The sequence below is a fragment of the Euprymna scolopes genome, chromosome 45 (genome assembly GCF_053919585.1).
Source record: "Euprymna scolopes isolate OS-2025 chromosome 45, ASM5391958v1, whole genome shotgun sequence".
NCBI lineage: Eukaryota > Metazoa > Mollusca > Cephalopoda > Sepiida > Sepiolidae > Euprymna > Euprymna scolopes.
Genome location: NC_136526.1, coordinates 58,980,066 through 58,991,815, shown reverse-complemented (window position 1 = coordinate 58,991,815; position 11,750 = coordinate 58,980,066). Strand labels below are relative to the sequence as shown.

General features: G+C 29.3%; 1 long non-coding RNA gene across 1 annotated transcript; it reads right to left on the bottom strand.

The window, feature by feature from the left end:
- Window positions 1–632: 632 nt before the first annotated feature.
- On the bottom strand, window positions 633–11,422 carry LOC145269774 (uncharacterized). The gene is made up of 3 exons (XR_013865234.1): window positions 11,324–11,422; window positions 3,889–4,002; window positions 633–1,256 (listed from the first exon to the last, which is right to left on the bottom strand). It is a non-coding gene; the product is annotated as an uncharacterized LOC145269774 (long non-coding RNA).
- Window positions 11,423–11,750: the final 328 nt, after the last annotated feature.

The window sequence follows — 11,750 nt, the reverse complement described above, 5'->3', positions numbered from 1 at the left end:
ACATGAAAATGGTTTCTCTCCAGTATGTGTTCGTATATGTTGCAACATATTATTTTTCTTTGCAAAAGAAGAGCCGCATATTTCACAAGAATATGGTTTCTCTCCAGTATGTGTTCGCATATGTTGCAACAGGTGTTGCTTCTGTGTAAAAGAAGACTCACATATTTCACAGGAATATGGTTTCTCACCAGTATGTGTTCGCATATGTTGCAACAAGTTATTTTTCTGTGTAAAAGAAGACTCACATATTTCACAAGAATATGGTTTCTCACCAGTATGTCTTCGCATATGAATGGACAAGTTGAATTTCCTTGTAAAAGAAGAGCCACATATTTCACAAGAATATGGCTTCAGTCCAGTATTTGAATTAGTGTTCATTTTAAAATTGAAATATTTATGGTTTTTTAGTCTAATTACTTTCTTTATATTTTTATTTTTCTATTGTAGAATAAAGAGAATAAGATTTTTGTTTGTTTCATGGATTTCAATTTTTTAAGTTTACAATTCATATTTTAATCATGTTTAAATGAAAAAATATTTTATTTTTAAATATAATTGATAATATGAATATCTATATATATATATATATATATATATATATATATATATATATAAAAGATTTGTGTGCACAGATAATGGTTTATGTAAATACCAAATTTATATGTAAAACTACAAAACAGACATTTTTTCATCCCAAATTTTCCCTTTTCAATAATTTCTCAAGTGTATTAGTCATATATTGTAATATAGTGTATTACTCATTTGTTGATGAATATTTAATAGATTCAGTAAATGTTTGTACATTTTATTGTTTCAATGAGAACATCTTTTTCAACGTAAGTGATGACGTATACATACACATATATATATATATATATATATCCTCTTTGTGGCAGCTCACTATATAACCAAAAGAATCTACATCAAATCAATATGTGATGTGAATTAATTGATAAATATAATAGATCCAGTGAATGTTTATACATTTCATAAGATGATATTTAAACCTTATGTATTCACATAATGTACATAGATTCTCACCATTTGTTTATATATAAACTATTTTCTGTATATTTTCATGGATAGTTCGATCAAATTCACCATTTTTTGCAGCTCATCATAAGTTTTTATTATTCTATTATTCACAGCATTTACAAAATAGTATTTAATGACAAGAATAGAACACATACTCATTTGTCAAGATTTTTTCAGCTTTTAACTTTGTGCAATCTGCATTTTATTCATTGCTGGATATTCTGCAAAATGAAATAAAGACAAATTTTATTAAATAATATAATTTTATACATGTTCTTTGCAAGCTGAACATGTAGCCAACCGCAGACATAAATAAAATAATAAAATACTAAAAATAACACAATTAAATATAATCAGGATTTTTGTTGCAATGCTTATCCAGGAAGAAAATTCTTTTTCATATATATTTAACTTAATATTCACAAAAGTTTCCTTAGTTATTTTCTAAATTAATATGTATTTTTAATTTACAAACTTTTTAATTTATAAAAATATGATTCTTTTGGAAAATATTGTATTTATGATCTTTATTTTGCAACACAGTTTGACTAATGTTTCTCAAGCATTAAATCTAGCAATTTTTCCAATTCTCTTGGTTCGACAATGCAAAAAAATGTTTGAATATATAATGTTTGAAAATTCTAAGAAATTGAAGACTATATAAATCACCATAATTTCTGACATGTGTTATAAAACATAGCAAATAAAAATCATTCATTTTTTTAACAAAAAATGGAAATATCTAATATGCATGTAATCAATCTAGTAATCTTTTCCCATGTTTTTTCAACTTTTCATGTGCATCATAATATATCTAATTATTTCACATATTTACTTGTACAAACTAATTTTTTGAAAAATGATGTTCACTTAAATAAAAAATCAATGATTTTGAAGAAACAATAAAGACGTCTCGAAATTTATGTAACAGTTTTATCCGTATTAATAACATTAAGTGGAAGCTTAAAAATGTAATAAAACATTATTGACGAGAAATATTTTTGCATATTTTCGTAAAATATTAAAGAAATAAGTCTTATTTGTATGTTTATGACTTGATTACTTTATTAAAATTAGTTTTATTCATACACATATACAATATTATTATTATTTATTATTATATATTACTTTAGTTTTGAAAATTCATTTTCATGAAAATTAGTTTTTGTTTAATTGCCATTAAAAAGAAATCATTTGCAATACTGGTGACTCGGTTTATATGAACGTATAAATTTAATACTGCTTGTTTATATCGTGCAACTAATTTTAAGAGACAAATTTTATTGGTCGTTTGTGTCATGTATAATAGCTATGGTATCTGTGTTGCCTTTATAAGATCAATTGTAATTTCAAACTAATGCAATTGTTTAGTAATGTGGACAAATATCAATCCATTATTGAATGGATTAAGGTAGCTAAGCATGTGTGTTAGTTATGATTGATGAAGAAAATTGACTGTTTTTCTCCATACATATATTAATGGTTTCCATGTATTAAAGTCAGGAATTAAACAAAAGTCGTATTTACATTATATAGTGCCATTGAAATGAATATGGGAAGACTTACAGCCATATTTCTCATGTAGAACATGCTCAAACACTATTGTTACTCATGGTGCTTCTCCACCATATTATGCAAGAGCATATGCTGGACTTGGCAAAAGCAAACTGTTCAGATGATTACTCTTGGCATTGCAATGCAGACATATAGAGTTGGCAAGTAAAAGTAAGATTTTAATTTATGAACTGATAATTGTGAAAGTTCTGTTTAGTTTGGATCAGCTCCAAGTTAAGGGAAATCCAATTAAGTGCATAAAGAGTTCAGGATCCAAGGCACCAAGTAAGCTAAATAAGCATCAACAGAGAACCATCCAATTGAAACGATACATTATTGTTGGCTTTTTACCAAAAACTAACCAAGCTCCTGTAATTGCTACTCACACTGACGGCTGTAATCAAGCAACAAAAAGCAAAAGTTTTGTTATTGACTAATAAGAGCTCCTCTTTACTGTTGTCACATAAAATTTTGATTTTCTCATTTTAGCACCAAAAATAATAAAAGCGGTCGATATCGTGCTCCTACATTTCTGCTTTAAAAGCCTGTCAAAGATCAATTTAGACCTTATCATATCATAGTTAAGCCTGGCAATAAGTATTAGTTATCTATGGAGGGAATAGCTGTAAATGTGATTCTTCAAATTATGAGGATTATTATGGGCATAGTTTATAATGAGATAAATCAAGAAAGCAATGTTGTAATATGTCAACAACATATATGTGTCACATATGAAACCAATATTTCTGAACACTTGTCACGCTTTCAATTATCTGCTTCAATAAGAGGTTTTGAAATTGACAGTTTTCTATTTTTAAATAGGACGTTACAAACATTATTCCCGGAAAGAAGGTGTATTTTCTCTTGAAATACTCAATATATATCATCCACTACTCTTCAACTATCTGGCATACTACACAAATTACAATTACAAATCTGAAAGAATTCTAAAAGATTAGCATTAAACAAGAGCTTCAAAAATATTACTGAGAGGTGTCGAGGAAGGAATTGTTGAACTTCATGAAAAACAAGAGTTTCAAATGTATATAAAGTATCAATCCCTATTTCCAAAATTCACTATTATTTTTTTACTTTATCTTTTTAAAATTTCATGATTCCATCTTTTTTTCAAAATATTACGGACAATATTAATTTCTGAGCAGAACATTCATAAAGTTTGTGCTTTTAAAATCAATTGACCATACAAAAATTTACAATTAAAAAAAATAAAATTCACCCATTAAAATATTCATAAAAAAATTTAAAAAATTAAACATGTTTACAAGTAGAAATAATTACCTGTTATTAAAAAAATATTTGAACCTTAAGCAGTATGTTTTCTTTAAAGGTTACAAAGATATGCTTGAGGATTTTAACAATACATACAGGCAGTTCAGATTTTCTGGAAGCGGTCTGAAAAAATAATAAAGTAATTTAGGTTTAAGCAAACTGGCAAAGTTTGTAATTCCAAGATACTCTAACTTAACTTCCAAATATGACCCCTAAGATCGCCATGGACATGGAATATGTGCCAATATTAAAGATGGCTTTCCATGTGGTAGGGACCTCTCCAGAGAAGATCCTAACTTACCTTATATGTTTCCGGGTTGAACTTGCTAACACTACTGTGTTTATATTTACTCTCTATCACTCCCACAACAGCAGCGTTACTATCTTTAAAAGCATATATCAGATCTTAAGCAAGTGGTACAATGGGGAAAGGAGTTGCTGGTTACTTTTAATGCATCTAAAACCAAGCTTTTATCATCAATTGAAATGAATGGCTCTTTTCTTAGGGAGGCCTCATGTTTTGATAAGCTTCTCGGCTTGACCTTTACTCCTGATCTAAAATGGAAGACATACATCAAATCTGTTGCCAATGCAGCTGGAAAAACGGTGGGATCCTTCTATCGATCCAGTAGATATCTCACTGCTGATGGAATTCTCCATCTATATAAGAGCCAGGTACATACAAGGATTGAGTACTGTTGTCACATCTGGGCAGGAGCTGCTAGAAAGGACTTATCCTGCCATGATAGTTCAAAATAGACTTCATAGCATCGTAGATGTCTTTTTCTCTTCCCTGCAACTTCTTTTTTACAGAAGAGATTTGGCACATTTGTCTTTGCTTTATCGTTATTTTCATAACAAGTGCTCAACTGAGCTTCAATCTATCGTCCTGCCTTGCCAAACTTTCACAAGAAACACTCATCTTGCTGAAAACACTATCAATAATTCCCCCCACTCTTTATCTGCTCCTCAACTTAAACATAGATTCTATGAACAAAGCTTCTTTCTTGAAAATGCACGCCTGTGGAACTGTTTTCCGTTTTCCTCCTTCCCAGCTCACTACAATATGGTTGTCTTCAAGTCCAACGTAAACAAGTTCTTGATGAGCTGTTCCATTTTATTTAACAAACTTACCGAGTTTCCATTACTAACGATTACTATATTGTCCATTTGCCTACTGTACACTCTTAACCCTTATCCTCGAGTGGCATCTTGACCTTGATAAGTGGTGATGCCTTGTAAAAACAAAAACAAAAAGATGTGAAATATTCTGATTTCTCATTGTTATGAATTCCAAATATTTAAATTTGTTGTTTTATTTTTAATATTAAAAAAATAAATCTTACATTAGTGAATTTTGCAACTGATCAGAACATTCAGAAAGGTTATGGTGTTCAAATTAATTGCCTTATAAAAATCCAATAATTAAAAAAAAAATTAAACACAGAAAATTTAAATAATCATAATAAAGAAAGAACATTTTACAAATAAAAATAATCAACTGATATTCAAAATCTATTTGAACATTAAGCAGTCTCTTTTCTTCAAAAGGTACAAAAATATGCTTTAACATTTGGGCTATAGATATATACAGTTGAAATTTATATGCAGGTAAAATTTACTTGTAAATAAGTGTGTAAAAATAATAAATCAAATAATTTTAATATAAGATGTGAGGAATTATGTTAAAAATATATTCAAAAAATGTCTAGAATAAAGATCTTATACAAATTAATTACTACAGTATTACTAAAAAATATTTCATATAATCAAATTATTCTTAGACAAAACATTGATCCACGGTGTTGTTGCTGATAATATATACAAACAACATGACATTAATGCAAGTGAACACCAATTGTTGATCCTGGGATATTTATGTTTTCAGATTTTTTTATAATTTTTATATAGAGGATAAATGGAGAAGATCTATTTTTACAAAGGGAAAGCTACTTTCCTTTAAATGTTATGAGAAATTTTTCGAGAAACTGTTGCCATTTTTAATAGAGGCATATCTGAATGTCCATAATTTAAACTACTTAGAATCCCATTTAATATAAAATAGAATAAATTACACACGAAATAGAATCAATTTAATATAAAATACACTAATTTTAAAATGAAAAGGAAAAAAGTTAACATGAAAACGAATTAACAGGAAATATAATCAATTTAACATGAAATAGAATCAATTTAACATAAGAAAAATCAATTTAATACAAAATGCACCCAATTAAACATAAATTAGAATCAATTTAATATAAAATAGAATCAATTTAATATAAAATAGAATCAATTTAATATGAAATAGATTCAATTAAACATGAACTAGATTCAATTAAACATGAAATACATTCAATTAAACATTAAATACATTCAATTAAACATGAAATACATTCAATTAAACATGAAATAGATTCAATTAAACATTAAATAGATTCAATTTAATATAAAATAGAATCAATTTAATATGAAATACATTCAATTAAACATGAAATAGATTCAATTAAACATGAAATAGATTCAATTAAACATGAAATAGATTCAATTAAACATGAAATAGATTCAATTAAACATGAAATAGATTCAATTAAACATGAACTAGATTCAAATAAACATGAAATAGATTCAATTAAACATGAAATAGAATCAATTTAATATGAAATAGAATCAATTTAATATAAAATAGAATCAATTTAATATGAAATACATTCAATTAAACATGAACTAGATTCAATTTAACATGAAATAGATTCAATTAAACATGAAATAGAATCAATTTAATATAAAATAGAATCAATTTAATATGAAATAGATTCAATTAAACATAAAATAGATTCAATTAAACATGAAATAGATTCAATTAAACATTCATTCAAGTTCTCTTCAGTATTTTAAGCTGTTGTATATTTTTTACTATCAACTTGAGCAATACTTTTGCAACATTTCATTTGGTATCTGTTTCTGATAGAAATAATCAATCCTGATGTCATTTAAAGAATAAAGATAAGAAAAATGTAACTGGAGACATCATTTCAATTTGTTTGAATATTCCAAAGATGTAGTCAATTACGGCTTAGATTATAAAATATTATTCATGCTGCGTACCTGACAGATGGGGTGCAATGCTGATTTAATTGATTATGCTTGTAAAGAAGGATTGTCAAAAAACTAAATTACTAAGAATCTGCTCAATTTCTCCGACAATTTTTGGTATTTTAGTCAAAACTCTTCCACAACAGGATTTTATAATAAAAAGAAAATATTACCTATAAACACTGAAATTTGCTGTTGACAAACTGCCTTTAGCACAAAATGATAGGAAAAAGAAAATTGGCCTCAACTTAGTCGTTTGCACGGTGGGAAACTAGGGCTTAAGAAATACACTTTTTTTACTATCAGTTTTGTAATGTTTATGCTAATGTTAGAGTTCAAGTAATACCTGTTAGAGTACAGGCCAATCAAAGAATGTTCTGGAGTGTGTGTGCCATACATGTATTTTCAACATATCTTATTTAAATTTATATTCATTGTTGATCTTGGTCCATCTAAAATTCATGAATGGAAAGTGAGTTTCTTTTCATGTGGTTAATTCTAATCGTCTCCAGGGGGAAGAGACAACCATGAACCTGACCGCTCTTCTTAACATCCAAATTCGAACTCTATGTCAACTAACCTGATCACATGAGAACACGTCTTTCTGGGTCAGCTGTTTTTACAGCTTCCGGTGAAACATGTCCATTTTATCAAAACACCTTTATATCTCATCTCTTGTTTATCTTTATATCACAAGTTAGATAGATAGATAGTTATAGATAGATAGATAGATCGATATGGATAGACAAATAACAAAATAGATAACCAGATAGATATATCGATAAAAAATTTGTTTCTTCCACTACATAACAATAGTGGTTAATTAATGCTAAATATTTTTTGACAAACAGTGTAGATTAATGTAAAGTCATTCAACTGCAGGTATTCTAATAGTCATCTTCGAACGCATATACCATGCATTGAATAAGGAATGGAGAGCTAGGAAAGTAGGCCTTTTTATATCCAATGAGTCTGGGATGAAGGTTTTCTCATGAAAATTAAAGCGTACAGTAACACTAGGATTCATATAATCAAATTCTTGAAACAAGAAAAAAAAGAGAAAAATCAGGTTGTCCTCGGTAGTTGTACATCAACACAACATGATAAAACCTTAGAAAATTACTATCAGTCTATAATGGAATGAGGCATAAATAGATAATATTTATTGCTGCAAAGACTAAACTTTAACAATTATAAGAAACTGACTGTTATGACTAATAACATGTTACCTTAAGGTTTTTCGTTCAAACTATCAGCATAACATCAACAGTCAACAGGAATTGGAACAAATTGATTGCAGCAAAAATACTGGGCTCCATCTACCATTCTAGAAAACTAATCACACTCACTGGGATTCTGTATCTCTATAAAGCCATTATCAGTAAATTAAGGGTGTTTTGTTACCTCATTATTTTCCTTATAGACAGAATCCTAAAAAAATTTCCAATCAAATAAATTGAATATAAATTAACCAAACTCAAGCCCTTGTTGCATCGACACAATGTTGCATCCATGTGAATGTTTTACAATTACTTACTGTTAAGTGTATACGGCCCTAGATGGCTGCATTTTTTTTTGTTTTTAGACGAAGGAATCAACACTTGTCAAGCCCCAAAGGCCACTCGAGAATAAGAGTTAATGAGTGTATGGTAGCCAATGGGAAAACATCATAGTAATCGTAAATCATGAAAATTTTGTAAATTGGATTGCTTATGGGATGATCCATCAAGAACTCGTTGAAATTGAAGATGACTGTATTGTAATCAGTTGCAACTAACGGAAACAGAAGTCCACAGGTGTACAGTTCTAAGAAAGAAGCTTTGTTCATGGAATCTATATTAAGGTTTGTGCGCAGATAAAGAGCAGGGTAAAAAATGATAGTAGTTTCAGGTAGATGAGTATTTTTAGTGAAAATCAAGTAAATGGGGCCATAGATTCGGCTCAGACGAGCACTTGCAATGAAAATAATGATAAAGCAGGGACATACTTGCAATGCCTCTTCTGTGGGAAAGAGGTTGTAGGGAACAGAAAAGGGCATCCCCCCACGAGGCTACAAAGTCTGTTTTGAACTCTGTCAAAGCAGGATTAGATATTATAGCAGCTCCTACCCAGCTGTGGCAACAGTACTCCATCCTTGTACATATTTAGCTCTTATACACGTAGAGAACTGCATCAGTAAGTGAGATATCTACTGGAGCAGTAGAATGATTCCATCATTTTTCCAGCAGCCTTGGTAACAGATTTGATGTACTTGTTCCATCTCAGATCAAAAGTAAAAGTAAAAATCAGACCCAGAAGCTTGTCAAAACATGGAGCCTCCCCAAGAAGAGAGCCATTCATTTCAATCGATGCGAGATGGAGATCATCACATTGACGATGTAAAGATAGAGGCTTGGTTTTAGATGCATTGAAATTAACCAGTCACCTCTTTCCCCATTGTACTATGGTCTCAAGATCAGAGGAGAGAGAATCAGAGAGAATTTGGTCTTATACGGCCTTTGAAGTATTACCATAGATGGTAGTGTTTTCAGCATAAACGTCTACAAATTATCTATGTGATTTGGGAGGTCATTGATGTAGATCAGGAAGAGAGTTGAGCTTAGAATGGATCCCTGAGGGACTGCAGTATTAATACTGTGAGCTTTTGATTTCTGCCCATAAACTACTATTCTTATGAATTTATCAGAGAGAAATGATTAATTAATTAAAAAGATTTCGAGCTATAACATAGCTTGGGATTTTGTGGAGTAGAATTTATGTAATACCCTATTAAACCATATTGTATGTCACTGAGGAGGTTATTTTTGCTGAGGTGTTTGACTATTTAACATCACACAGATATTTGTATGTTCCATAGCATATTCTCAAACGCAGGAGGAAAATCGGGGGGGGGGTTGATTGTATAGGGTAGAATTACCTACAAAGTTCTTTGCTTAGTTTTAAAGTGCCGAGAACTTTTATTCTTTCTGTATGTTTGTTGTATTTTATTTTTAAAGCAATACATTTACATTTAATTGTCGATCCAAGATGTGAAAATGCCAAGAACAGATTAAATATAACTGATTAAAACTTTTAGTTTGTTATTGTTTTTTAAACGACATATTTAGATTTAAATGTAAACTGTATGTTTATGTCAGGTTGACTGGCGAGCCTGATGAAGAAGAAATGGAAATTGATGATACCACAGAGGAAGTAGAGAACAACACTGGATGATAAACACACACAGACAGTCCTCCATCATTAAGACAACCTTCACGCTGCAGAATAAGAGCGCCAAGAAACTTACCAACACAAATGCATAGAAAATTTACACAAGTTCTCTAGTGCAAACAAAAATGATCATGATAATTCATACTGTGGCAAAAACGTGGGGAATATAAAGGAAAAAGAGTTATAGACTAATGCGTTGGAATTGTATCTAGAAGTTATCTGATAATTGTACAGGAAGTACCAGTGAGTTATCTGTCCTTCAAAAATATAAAAGAAGATGGAAAAAGCCGTTTTTGTTTTGAGTGGATCTTAACAATGAATTGTAGAACCACATCTTCCATATTTACAGGACTTTAGTGTCTTTTGTAAAATATATGAGAAATATTTAAAAATAAATTGCTAACTTCTATGATGTTTTATCTTCATCAAAACTAAAATAAATGCGTTTTTAGTACTTAAAATAGACCTTTAGAAAATTATTATTTTGTTTAAATGAAATAATACATTTTTACTAAGATAAAAATATGTTTATTATATTCTGTGATTGTTAATAAATGCAGAAAACTTCATTAAAATTGATTTCCTAAATTTTAGTAAATTCTTAAATGACGGAAGAGGCACTTCCGTTTTTTTTTCTTTCAGAATCAGTATTATCATTCCCCCCTTTTCCACAGCTATACTCAAGAAATAAATATTTCCTATAAACATTGAAAATTTCCTTAAATTTCTTGTTAAATATGTTCTTGTGATTTTTTTTTAGTAGTGGGTTTTAACGTTTCACGTTAACTGAATCATACCGACCCCCCCCCCATTGATGTATTCTGGGCCGTTAGGAATTATGTTAGAGTACGAAATAATATGTTAGGTATTTTGTGATGTTTTCAATATAAAAATAATTTTCAAGGCACTTAAAAAGAAAAGAAAGAAACTTTAAAAATAAAATTAAACTATAAAACCCCGATTAGAGTGATTTCTATAGTACTATTCTTCGTTTCTATGCAATCATGGAATGTTGACTCATTTCTCTATTAAAACAAAGGCAATCATAATGGTTTCGACGCGCCCCTGTAGTAAAACAAAGGGAATCATAATGTAATAAAAAAGAGCTTCAAAAGCAATTAAATTAATAACTACTTACTTTTTGTTTGGCAATCTGTTTTTAACAAAGAAACGATTATAAGATTAGTTAATTTAAACGAGACGAGTTTGAGGGGTGGAAGTCAACATTTTAAGATGGCGACCGGAAAAACAAGTTCGCAGAAAATTAAAATATTTTTTTTCATTTTATTGTGATTTATTTTTCTGTTGGTTATTTTATTTATTTATTTATTTTTATTTTTGGTGTTTTGTTAAATTAAAAACTATTCTTTCCTTGTCAAAAATTATTGGCGATCACGCATATCAACTTACCCAAGCCAGAGTCATTACCACGCTAAAAGAAATGGACGATGAAAGTCAATTGCCTATTATCGATTTCCTTTTTATTTATGATAGTCTAAAACAAAATTTTAAAAAAATTCATTACAGTACTTGGGGGGGGGTTGTCTTATGTAGTTTTATTGCAT